Raw genomic sequence first — 12,995 nt, 5'->3', positions numbered from 1 at the left:
GACGATGTTTATCATTTAGATAATAAAAGAATCAAAATAGGTGATCCTGATCAATCTTATTTATGGCATTGTCGATTAGGACACATCAACGAGAAGCGCATTAAAAGACTAGTGTCGACTGGTGTAATTAAACCTTTTGATTTCGAATCATTTGGTACTGCGAATCTTGTCTTCTTGGCAAGATGACTCGTTCACCTTTTCTAGGAAAAGGATCCCGAGCTAGTGAGTTATTGGGTTTAATACATACCGATGTATGTGGCCCAATGACAGTCACTGCTAGAGGTAATTATGACTATTTCATTACTTTTACCGATGACATGAGTAGATATTAGTATATCTACTTAATGAGGTATAAAAGTGATGCTTTTGATAAGTTCAAAGAGTTTCAGAATGAAGTAGAAAACCAATTAAATAAGAAGATTAAAGCATTACGATCAGATCGTGATGGGGAATATTTAAGCAATGACTTTAAAGATCACCTTAAAAAGCTCGCAAGATTGTATCTCGATTAACTCCTCCCCGCACACCACAATTAAATGGTGTGGCTGAAAGGAGGAATCAAACTTTATTAGATATGGTTCGATCGATGATGATTCAAACAGAGTTACCTAAGTCATTCTGGGGTTTTGCCATTTTATCTGCTATACAATCACTTAATAAAAGTCCCACTAAAGCAAATGACAAAACTCCATATGAGATATGGAAAGGGAATGTCCCGAATCTGCGATACATGAAAGTATGGGGTTGTGATGCTTATGTCAAGAGCAAGTCTGACGATAAGCTTGCACCTCGTTCTGAAAAGTGTATTTTAGTAGGCTACCCTAAGGAAACTTGTGGATATTACTTCTATAATAGTAACGAGAACAAAGTGTTTGTGGCTCGTGAAGCTGTCTTTCTAGAAAAAGAGTTTATTTCTAGAAGACAGAGTGGGAGAAAATTTAAACTTGACGAAGTTCAAGAGCCACAAACTGATTTGACAATACAGGAAGATGTTCCTTCTACGTCTGAATCAGTTATTGTTCCCTCTGAACCTCGGAGGTCAGAAAGGGTTAGTCGCCAGCCTGATAGATACCTTTAAAATTTGAACTTGACGAAGTTCAAGAGCCACAAACTGATTTGACAATACATGAAGATGTTCCTTCTATGTCTGAATCAGTTATTGTTCCCTCTGAACCTAGGAGGTCAGAAAGGGTTAGTCGCCAGCCTGATAGATACCTTGGTATTATCGAGGAAGATGGTGACCATGAGGTTTTACTTTTAGAAAGTGATGAACCCAAGACCTATAAAGCAGCTATTATGAGTTCTGACTCTAAACTATGGCTCGAGGCCATGCAATCCGAAATGGATTCCATGTACGATAATCAGGTATGGGACCTGGTTGACTTACCTAAAGATGTTCGACCTCTTCAGTGTAAGTGGATATTCAAGATTAAAATCGGCATGGATGGACATAAAGATGTCTACAAAGCTAGATTGGTTGCAAAAGGCTTCACTCAGGTTCATGGTTTACACTATGATGACACTTTTGCACCAGTTGCTATGCTTATATCTTTTCGGATAATGTTAGCGATTGCCGCATTTCATGATTATGAGATATGGCAAATGGATGTCAAAACCGCTTTCCTGAACGGGTTTCTGGAAGAGAAAGTGTTCATGACACAACCTGAGGGTTTTGTGGATCCTTAAATTTCTAACAAAGTATGCAAACTTAAGAGATCCATTTATGGTCTTAAGCAAGCGTCAAGGAGTTGAAATCATCGTTTTGATCATGTTATTAAACAGAATGGTTTTTCTCGAAGTGTTGAGGAACCATGTTTATACATGAAGTTTAGTGGGAGTAAAGTTGTTTTCTTACTTCTTTATGTGGACGACATATTACTCATTGGGAATGATGTTGATATGCTTGCTTCTGTTAAGAAGTGGTTGGGAAATCACTTCCAAATGAAAGATTTGGGAGAAGCTCAGCGCATCTTGGGTATCCGGATCTATAGGGATAGACCCAAAAGGATATTAGCATTGAGTCAAGAAGCCTATATCGATAAGATTCTTGACCGATTCAATATGAAAAACTCCAAGAAAGGTTTTCTACCTATGGGCAGTGAGATCACCTTGAGTAAGTCACAGTGTCCTACTGAACCTAAGGATATTGAACGCATGAAGACGATTCCCTATGCTTCCGCTGTTGGATCGATCATGTATGCTATGATGTGTTCTCGTCCTGACGTCTCGTATGCTTTGAGTATGACGAGTCGTTTTCAGAAAAGTCCAGGTGAGAGTCACTGGATAGCCGTCAAAAATATTCTGAAGTACTTGAAAAGGACTAAAGATCCATTCTTAGTGTTTGGAGGAGAATCTGAATTACGTATAAGAGGTTATACGGATGCCAGTTTCCAAACCGACAGGGATGATTTGAAATCCCAGGCTGGTTTTGTCTTTTTGTTGAACGGAGGGGCGGTTTGCGGGAGAAGTTTCAAGGAGTGCTGGGATCGCTGATTCTACAACGGAAGTGAGTACATTGTAGCCTCTGAAACTGCAAAGGAAGCTGTTTGGATTAGGCAATTTTTAGAGGGACTGAAGGTAGTTCCTACCGCCGAGGATCCTATCACTTTGTATTGTGATAACATCGGGGCAATTTTTCAAGAAAAGAGCCCAAGTCTAGTAACAAATCTAGACATGTACTTAGGAAATTTCATGTAATTAGAGATTTAATCGAAAGGAAAGAAATAATAGTTTGTAAGGTTGGGACAGCTGACAACATCGCTGATCCTTTAACCAAACCTTTGTCTCAAGCTAAACATGATAGTCATGTAGTTTCGATGGGGTTGAGACGAATGCCAGAACTGTTGTAAATTATATGATATGTAATAATCAAAATATTGTATATATTATTTCATATATGATAAATTGCATTTATCGTCATATTCAGTTTTATGTCTGAATTTTATATACTTTGTTTTATCCAAATAGATTGTAGTGACAATGTCAAACTCAATTAAAGTGAACTGGATTAACATTGTATTTTGTCCCTAGTTACTTAATAAGGTGACGTCTCGGAGTGACTAGATTGTAAGGCGATAGATGACAGACAGTCGATTGTCATATGGTCATAGTGATGGCTGGTCGATTACATAGGCAGATTGTGAGACAATTTGTCGGACAGTGACCGTTTGTAGAGTCCTTTTGTTGCTAGGTCGTGGCGAGGATTTCTATTTATTCCTTCGAGTCAATTCTTTAGACTGGGGACTATTTGTCTGAGTTGTTACGGTTTTCCGGTGGCTTTGGTTTTTGTTCTAGGTCGCACCGTAAAAGGAGGCCGATGAGCATTTACTGGGTCATTGTGATCTGTATCGAATGAAGAAATGGTCAACAGGATTGTCCTTTGAAGTCATATTTTATCTCAAGGCCACTCGAGGAGAGATGACTGTGAATGCGTGGCCACGCTCGGATGCGATCTATAGTAGATTATCCGGTCAGACAGTCATTCTCCTGATCGAGGAAACCACTTTATGATATGATCACGTGCAAGAACGACCTGAAAGACATCTTGCATTGAGTGGGAGATATTATTGGACAAGAGAATTGGTAACACACACTTGTGTCGGACAAGTGGGAGATTGTTGGAGTAGTATCCTTCACAATAAGTGCGTTTACATAATAAATTTCGTAAAAGGAATATCAGAGATTTATTTATTTATTTGTCAGCTGGTCATCGTTAATCGGTAATGATTGGCTGACTAGAGTTTGACATTACTGTCGTGTGACGGCGATGATCAGCTGATCCCTTTAGGTCACACCTATAGGATGATGCCCAAATTCGATAAATTAATTATTTGTATGAGATACGATATAATTAATTCCTTGTATTAATTGACTTTTAATAAGTCGTGTGAATGTATTATTTGATGACGGGTTGCGAACTCGGGCCAAGAGGATTTATTATTCAATTATGTGATAATTAATTAATAAATATAAATTAGAATTTATTAATTTATTAATTAATTAAATTTATATGATATATGTATAAGTTTTGAGGTAAAGATAATTAGCTATTTTAATTTACAAAAGGTTGTAAAATTAGCTAAATGGGGTAGTATTGACACAATATATATTGATAAAATGGTGTCATGATTACTTAATAGTTAAGTAATCATTAGTGGTTAATTTGTATTATTTAACTGTTAAATAATTAAATTAATATTTAATTTTGTAAGATAATTAAATATAAGACTTATAAGCATTTGTGGGACAAATGTCGGAAATCGAAATGGACCAAAATATTACATGTGGGTTGACACTTGTATAAGATAAGTGTTATTACATGTGGCATAACCCACTAAGAAATGTTTAACTCATTTCTTTACATTTTGTTCTCTATAAATACCCCACTATTTACACTCATTAGATGATGATTTTGGAGAGCAAAAAAAATCTCAAAATAGACCCTTGGTCGTGCCATATTGAAGAGAAAACGAGAAAGAAAGAAAAAAGACCTTATTTTCTTCATATTTTCTCATCAAAAACTTGATCAAATTGTTGATCATCATCAAAAATAATTCACAAAATTATAATATACATAAACTAATATTATTAGTGTAATAATATTACATAGTATACAAGGTTATCCTACTAATTATCTAGTTAGTAATTATTAGGATTTTTGGGTTTAATCTTGGGTGCATCCAAAGGAGATTACCTATTTGGGTAATTGTGGTGTATTTTTAGGATCATCCATATTCCTATAGCTCAAGAACTACAAAGGTAGAAGACCTTTGTAGTGCCCTTACTTGCCTTAAACCATTGTAAGGATTTTTGTCTTAAGATGGTTTTATACCATTTTTTTATATTTTTATTTGCATGCATGTAGATTTAGACCAGATTAAATTAATTTGTAATTTTAATATCATAAGATGAGTATTAACATGGTCTAAATGACTAACATATCCCACTATCTCTTATGTTGCGAGGCGAAGGGCATTCGGGTTTTGCCTATTACATGTATATATTCTTCAAGGGCATGTTGATGAGGATTTGAGAGGCGACTCTCGTTACTTGAGCTTGATTGAGCAAATGGAGCTGCGCAGGAGCCCAGCTTGCCTGTGTTTAGGAGAGATCCTATTGGGTTTGGATAACAGGAAAGCCAATTGTGACCTCCCTTATCTGGGGAGTCCCATTATTTTGCAGGTAAAAGAATTGTTTTTGTTTCTCTCTTTTTTGTTTTCTTTTTTTTTTCGTTTTTTTTTTCTAATTCCTGCTTCTGATAGGTCTGGCTTAGGGAGCGTTTTTGATTGATCGAGCCCCCAGTTAATGTTTCTGCTTATCATGCTCGCTCAATTGCAATGAGGACCAAGCTCTACATGGTGGACTTCACTCAAGTCTACAACTACTGGGAAAACAAATTGAAGAGTGAAGATGGCCCATTAATTAGATGGATCTTACCATGGTGGCATCTCAAATCTGTCACTAGAGTATCTTCCTTGGATCCTACCCGATCTGTTCGCATTCTCGGCTTGGAGTTTATTGTATGCATCTTCCGGAGAGGTTGATGAGGTAGGTTGGATTGAAGCAGATGATTCCGAAGCTTGACACTGTTCCGCAGACTGTTGTGGCGCTTACTACTGAGAGTCGAAGAGAATAGGCCATCAAATGGGCTCAAAGGAACATCTGGTTCTTGAATTCTTCTGTTAGTGCTCTATGGGTGTCGGATTCCTATCTGCAGCAGAGGAAAGCTACTACTCCGGAGGAGCGTGAGAGATTGAGGAAGCGCGAGCCTGTTGACTACAAGGTTCACGAGGTGGAAAAGGAGAAAGAGAAGCATCTGACTGAGGGAGAGGAAGAAGTCGGATTTCGAGTTGTTCATCCTTCGAAGAAACCGAAGACTTCTCCTGCCGTCGAGATAGTGGTTGACAAGAATGGCTGATGTGACCATAATTAGCGCATATTTAGTCCCCGAATGAGCCTTGTTCCCATGCTTTTTAGTGCATATTTGGGTCATTTATTGTCTTTAGTTCTTTGTTTTGCATATTCTTTGAGGTTTTGTGTCCTTGGTAGGAAAGGAGTGCAAACCTTGCATTTTCATGACAAAATGAGACTAAATTGATTGAATCCAATGATCAAGCATCAAGGAGAGACAAGATTCGAAGGCCTTTGTACATGTTATAGTAGTTGGGCAATGATGAGGAAAGATCCTTGCATCCCCGAGGAAATCCCCAAGGATTTTATGAAGAAAAGGGAAGAAAAGAAGAAGAAAGTACGCTGCATGACAATCCCCCCGTCTTCCCCTGAAGACGCCAGTCCCCAGGACCACAATCCGTGCGTCTTCCATCAAAGACGCCCGGGCAGCAGCATCCAGAAGACGCCCATCTTCTCCCAAAGACGCCCGGGCAGAGACACAGGAATCCGGCCGTCCCGTGCCTAAGACGCACGGATTCCAAGACAGCGCAAATTCGTTTATTCGAGCTTCAAGAAAGATGCCCTTCCTTCAGAAAATACCGGCGTTTCCCTAAGTAGGGACTTAATCGTCATTTAAGCCCTTAGTTAACCGTAATGCATCCACCTAATTTCCACTATAAATACCCCATTAGTTTAATTAGAAGAGTATGTTCTTCTTATCAATTCTTAGAGTAGTTAATATCAATCAAATATCTCTTTAGTTTTGTAATCAACAATTAATCAAGTTTTAATACAAGTTTTATTTCCTTAATCTCTCTTTTGTTCATCCTTTATTTTGGGTAATTGAAGATTATTTGGGTTATTATTGGGAGATTGACAACCTCTCAATCAAGCATCAAGTACTTCTATTATTCTTTGCTTTATTATTGGAATCATTAGTAGGTATAATTCTCTTAATCCCTTTTTAATTATTGCTAATTACTTTCATTTATTCATCATGTTTTACTTTGTTTGTATGATTGACAACCTTGCTAGCATGTTCAACATGATAATGAGTGTGTAGTTACTTAGCTAGGGTTAATGGGTAATTAGAGGAAACCAATATGGGGAATGATTCATGCTTAAATTAATATGCTTTCATGGTTTATTTGCTTGCTTGTTTTGATCTAAACTCATGCACATGTTATGTTTGATGAAATGCGAGCCTATGAATCCTTGCATTTTTTACCCATCACCTACCTTTCAATGAGACTTGTAAGAAATAAACCAACTCGAGTCTCATTAGACCATGCATGTTGTTGAGTAGGAAAGCCTAAGTCGACTTGTAGGTGTTGTACAATCTAGTCGATTCGGCTCCGGGACCCAAACTTCTTAGGATTGTATGATATAACCCAACTCAATCCATCACAACAATAATTGCTTGCTTATAATTTGAGAACATGTTTGTATGATCAATTCCCATGAATCCCCTATGACCCCATGACACCCTAGTGCTTTTTATCAATTGTTTACAACCCTTTAAATTCATTTTGCTTATTTACTTTCATTGCTATTTAGTTTAGTGACCTTCTACATCAACCCAAATTGTGACACCCCTAAGACACCACTAGTTTCAATAGAAATCTCATTTCAATTCCCGTCCCTTGGGATCCGACCTTTACTTGTCTCTTTACTAATTGTAGATTTGTTTGTGAAGCTATAAATTGTGTTTTGGTCTAGGTGCTTCTAACGACAAGTTACCGAAAACATTTATTAACTGACCAAAAATGGCGCCGTTGCCGGGGACGGTGTTATCTTGATTTAGATTTTCTTATATTGTTATTAGTTGTGTCTTTCTTTGTCTTGAGGAAGTAAAACTCCTCAAGGTTTGTTCGAATTATTTTCGAGTTGTTTGATATTTTGCATGTCTAGAAGGTCACAAGGTGATTTGTTACCTTTTGATCGTGAACTTGAAAGAACTTTGACAATCAATAGAAGACTTTCTTGGAGAAATTTGAGAGGTATTAGTGAGGTTGTAGATATTCAACCAACTATTGAGTTCATCAACCCTTTTGCAAGAGAAGGTGAGGAGAACCCAACACAAAATACAACACAAAATCAACCCACAATGCCTAAGTTTTCATCACATTCCGTACCCACCGAGGAGAACCTACCCAATGGTACTCCCACACCACAACATTTGACCGGAAATTTCATTGCCAAATCCACATTTATCCAATTAGTCGAAAGGAGCCAATTTGGGGGGATGCCTAGTGAAGACCCTCATTCTCATATGGAGACCTTTTGTGACTATTGTGATGCGATTTCTCAAACCGGTGTAACTCAAGACCAAATTCGATGGGTCTTATTTCCTTTTTCTCTAATTGGCACCACGAAACAATGGTTGAAGGGCCTTGGTAAGGCCACTCTCGGAATTGATTCTTGGAAGAAGTTGGCTCTAGATTTCTACAAAAAATTCTACCCACCGGAAAAGAATAACATGCTAAGAGCTCAAATTACAGGTTTTAAGCAAAGGGATGAAGAATATTTGTATGAAACTTGGGAGCGGTTCAAAGGAATTTGTCGCTCATGTCCTCACCATGGACTTAGCGAGTGGTTCTTGGTACAACAATTTTGGAACAGTCTATATGAAGATTCAAGGAACATTCTCAACATGGGATCAAATGGAATGTTCACCGAAGTTGATGACAATCAAACTTGGAACAAAATTGAGGAAATGGCGGTCCATAACTCACAATATAGTAGACCTCGCAAGGCTACTAGAGGAGGAAAGCATGAAGTGGACTCCATTACTCAATTGGGTGCTCAACTTAGTGCTCACATTGATACAATCAACTTGAAGTTTGAAAAAGCTATGGCTAGACTTGAAGAAGCCTCGAAATCACCAAAGCATTATGTTAATGCCATGACGGCATCCTCATCAATCCCAAGTGGGATATGTGAGAATTGTGGAACTTTGGGACATGACTCAAGTGAATGTAGGGGAACAAATGAACAAGTGAATGCTTTCCAAGCATACAAGAGTGGTGCCCCTTATTCCAACTGTTACAATGAAAACACCAAATTCCATCCAAATCTCTCATACAAAAGCCAAAATGTTCAAAACCCTCAAACAACATACACCCCACCTCCCATGAGAAACCAAAATCAAAGACCCTTTTACAACCAAAACCAAGGTTACCAAAATCAAAATCCTTACAATCAACAAAATGACCAAGGTTTTGATGTTCAAAAAGAGGTCCTCCAAATGCAAAAGAATCAACAAGAATTTTTCACTCAAATGCAAAAAGATAGTCAAGCAAAGGAAACCACCATCAACAACATCCTAGCTCACACCAAAATGTTGGAAACCCAATTGACTCAACTAGCATCTTCAAGCTCACAAAGACAAAAGGGGCAATTACCACCTCAAAGTAATCCCCCAAGACATGAAACGGTTAGTGCCATTCACTTGAGAAGTGGTGCAAGGTATGAAGCACCGAAGAAGCAAGTTGAGGATGAAGTTGTGGAAGCTAGTGATAAGGAAGAAATTGTGCAAAACTCCAAAGATGGAGAATCATCTAAAGAAGAAATCTCAAAGAAAAATGAAGAGAAGGTCAAGGAGAAGGAGCCCATTGTGATTAGACTTCCTTTTCCAAGTCGTCAAGCCAAGCCCAAATTTGATGACCAACTTGGAAAGTTTATGGAAATTGTTAAGAATTTAGAAGTCTCAATTCCTTTCACGGAATTAATCAATCACGTGCCGGCCTATGCGAAATACATGAAAGAGATCCTCACAAAGAAGAAGTCGATCTGGAAGCTTGAGACTATCGCCTTCACTAAGGTGAGTAGTGCAATACTTTAAGGGAGTTCACCTCCAAAACTCAAAGATCCGGGAAGCTTCTCAATACCGTGTACCATTGGCGACACCACGATTAATAAAGCCTTATGTGATCTAGGGGCTAGTGTAAGTGTTATGCCGTACTCGGTGAGTAAAAGGTTGGGGATGGGAGAGCTTAAATGCACCAATATCACACTCCAAATGGCCGATAGATCGACGAAGACACCATTAGGGATATGGGAAGATGTTCCCGTGCGAATTGGGAAGTTTTTCATCCCGGTGGACTTTTTCATTGTTGATATGGAAGAAGATTCCAACATTCCAATCATTCTAGGAAGACCTTTCTTACACACCGCGGGTGCGGTGATTGATGTGAAACATGGAGAGCTCACTCTAGAAGTGGGAGATGAGAGTATAACTTTTAATCTTGACAAAACTATGAGAGCTCCCCGTTTGCATGAACCATGTTTTATGATTGATCATTATAGCCGGAAGGATGATAGGAAGAAGTCGGAACTCCAATGGTAGAAGAAAATTGAAGATGCTCCATTCAAAGAGCAAGTGAATTGTAACAAAGAGAGCTTGCAAAGCTCACCGAAGTCAAGCAATGAAGAAGATGGCCTCATTGGCCAAAACAAGATAATGGGAGAATTGTCTCTATCAACTCAAGAGATCTTTAGTGATCAAGTAGATGAAGTTTGAGGTCTTTGGGACGATGAGTTTGAAGGGATTTTCAATCCCTACATTGGTAATGCTATCGATCAAGACCGACAACAAGGGCAAAGATCTACTGAAGAACTTTATCACGACAATGAACAAGCTTTTGATTACTTTTTCAAGGTGTTGAGCAACATCAACAACACCTTGGACATGCCCCCTTGACATCTCATCAAGAATGAGAGTTTGGTGGAGTCCTCCCTAAACCACCATTTGTAAATATTTCTAACTCTCTAACTCGCATTTTAATTCTTAAATTGCATTTTTGTCATTTTTGGAATTTTTTATGCCTTGATCAAGATAATTATCATGTTTGAGAGAAGTGAGGGAGGGACTAATGATTTCAATTAATGTGTAGTGCTTTAGCTTAGTGTGGGGATAACAATTGCCTAGGCTATTCATGCCTTAGTAGTGCCCCCACAATGAAGAGCACGAGATTTTGAAGAAGAATGAAAAATGACAAGGGATATGCAAGGTACACGGATGGAACTGAATCCGGGTAAAAGGGATAGAATCCGAGCGGGTTCAAGAGAATCCGCCCGTCTTCAGGCAATCCGGGCATATTGGGCAGAAGACGCTCGTCCTTCTGAACTGAATTTTTGAAATTTTTTTGACTGTTAACGAACCGGGCGTCCTGTAATAGAATCCGCCCGTCTTCATAAAGACGCTCGTCCTGAAAGAAACACGCCCGTCTTTTGGCTGAGAAAAAACAAGAAAAATCCCTGCAAAGGAATCCGCCCGTCTTCCTTACAAGACGCCCGTCCCGTGTTTTCAAATCCGTCCGTCTTTGCTGCAATCCGCCCGTCTTTAGGCGAGAATTCCTGAAGCCCATCCAGACAGAATCCGGGCGTCCCGAAGGAAAGCCGCCCGTCTTCCCCCTGCATTTCAAAATTTTCGGGTTTATTATAAACCCCATCCCACATTCATTTCCTCATTCCTTCATTCAAAACACTACCCATAAACCCCATAACTCCAAAACCCTCATCCTCTCCATCACAAAAACAAGATTCCTCAACAACATTCACCAAAACCAAATCAAAACATCCTTTTAACAACAAATTAATCACTCCTCTTTCAACAACAATCAAAACCAAGCACAAAATCTTCAACCTTTGAGTCGATTTTTGAATTCATAAAGGCAAAGACTTTCATCTTTAAATCGATTTGGGTACACTAGAAATTGAAGATTTTCACTCTTTTCTTGGTTTATTCATCAATGGCAAAGACAAAGGGAGCAACAAAAGCAACAAAGGCAAAGGCACTCTCATCAAGACAAAAGAATCTTCAAGCAAAGAAAGCATTGGCTATGGTGGTAGCTAGCCCAAACTTGGAGGAGCAATAACAACAACCTCCCATGGAAGCAACAACATCTACTACTACGGAAATTGCTCAACTTTCGAATTATCCGGAGGTAATTTTCATTTCCAAATCCCATAGGGACACTTTTGCCAAGTTTGCTAGAAAATCATTTCTATCCACCGAGTTTATTTGTGAAGATGCCTTAGATAAATTGGGTGTCCTTGAGCAAACTAGAGCCTTCTTTAAAGCCATGGGGTTGGAGAAATAGTTTACAACAAAAGAATTGACATACCCCTCCCTTACCTTAGAATTTTTGAGTTCTTTGCAAGTTAACAAGGTTGAGACTATGGAAACCATCGAGTTTCGCCTAGCTAATGTTAGTAGGCGCATCTCCTTTGAGGAAATGGGTAAAGCTTTGGGTCTTAGTGATTCACCAAGTTATTTCAAAAATGTTGGCAAATATGACCCCGACCCTCTTTGGGAGGCGATTTCCGAAAGGAAATTTGAGAGCTTTCATGCTAGTTGTGCTCTATTAGTCCACCATCCGGGCATTAGAGTGTGGCACAAGGTTGTAGGGAACACCATCATTGCAAGAAAAGACACCAACCATTTCACCAAACTCGATTTTGTTCTTCTTGAGTCGGCCTTGAACATTGGAAGGGAATTCACCAAGCCTTTCAACTCTCTAAGGCTTTTGGTGGATAGATGGCTAAACGTTGATTGTGGGAAGCAAGGCACTACCGTTATTGTGAATGGAGGTCAAGTCACTCTTTTGGCTAAATACTTTGATCCTAACTTCAACAAGGATAACAAGTATGAGGCAAAGAAGGGTGGTCATCTCATTGATATTGATACTATGATAAACAAGTACAAGTGGGTCTCTCATAACCCTCTTGACACCAAGTATGGGTGGCTCACTAGTGAGGCTAGATCTTTTACTTTGCCTTCGAAAATTTGTCGTTTAAGTGTCCACCGGACCAACTATCTCCTTCCCCTTTCAAAAGAGGCCGAATACATTATCCGACAACAAAAGGGTGAAATTGAAATGCCCTCCTCTTCCATTGTCACACCACCCTATCCTTTCAAGTACCAAGAGTTCAAGCCCGAAGGTGTTGAAGAAAGCAAAGATTATATGACTCTTCCTATGCAAGAGATGCACAAGAAAGCTTTCAAGGATCGGGAAGATGCTTACTTACCCCAATATCCACCCCTCCTTCACTTAGCTAGGCAAGGACTACTTGACCCTTCATGTCCTTTTCCTAGTTGGGCG

General features: G+C 39.0%; 1 non-coding gene across 1 annotated transcript; it reads right to left on the bottom strand.

Moving 5' to 3' along the window:
- Positions 1 to 8,368: 8,368 nt before the first annotated feature.
- Positions 8,369 to 8,475, bottom strand: LOC141634806 (small nucleolar RNA R71). The gene has a single exon (XR_012539527.1). It is a non-coding gene; the product is annotated as a small nucleolar RNA R71 (small nucleolar RNA).
- Between the last annotated feature and the right edge of the window lie 4,520 nt (positions 8,476 to 12,995).

This window comes from Silene latifolia, chromosome Y (assembly GCF_048544455.1).
Source record: "Silene latifolia isolate original U9 population chromosome Y, ASM4854445v1, whole genome shotgun sequence".
NCBI lineage: Eukaryota > Viridiplantae > Streptophyta > Magnoliopsida > Caryophyllales > Caryophyllaceae > Silene > Silene latifolia.
Note: the sequence above shows the minus strand (reverse complement) of the source record. Positions and strands in the feature narration are given on the sequence as shown.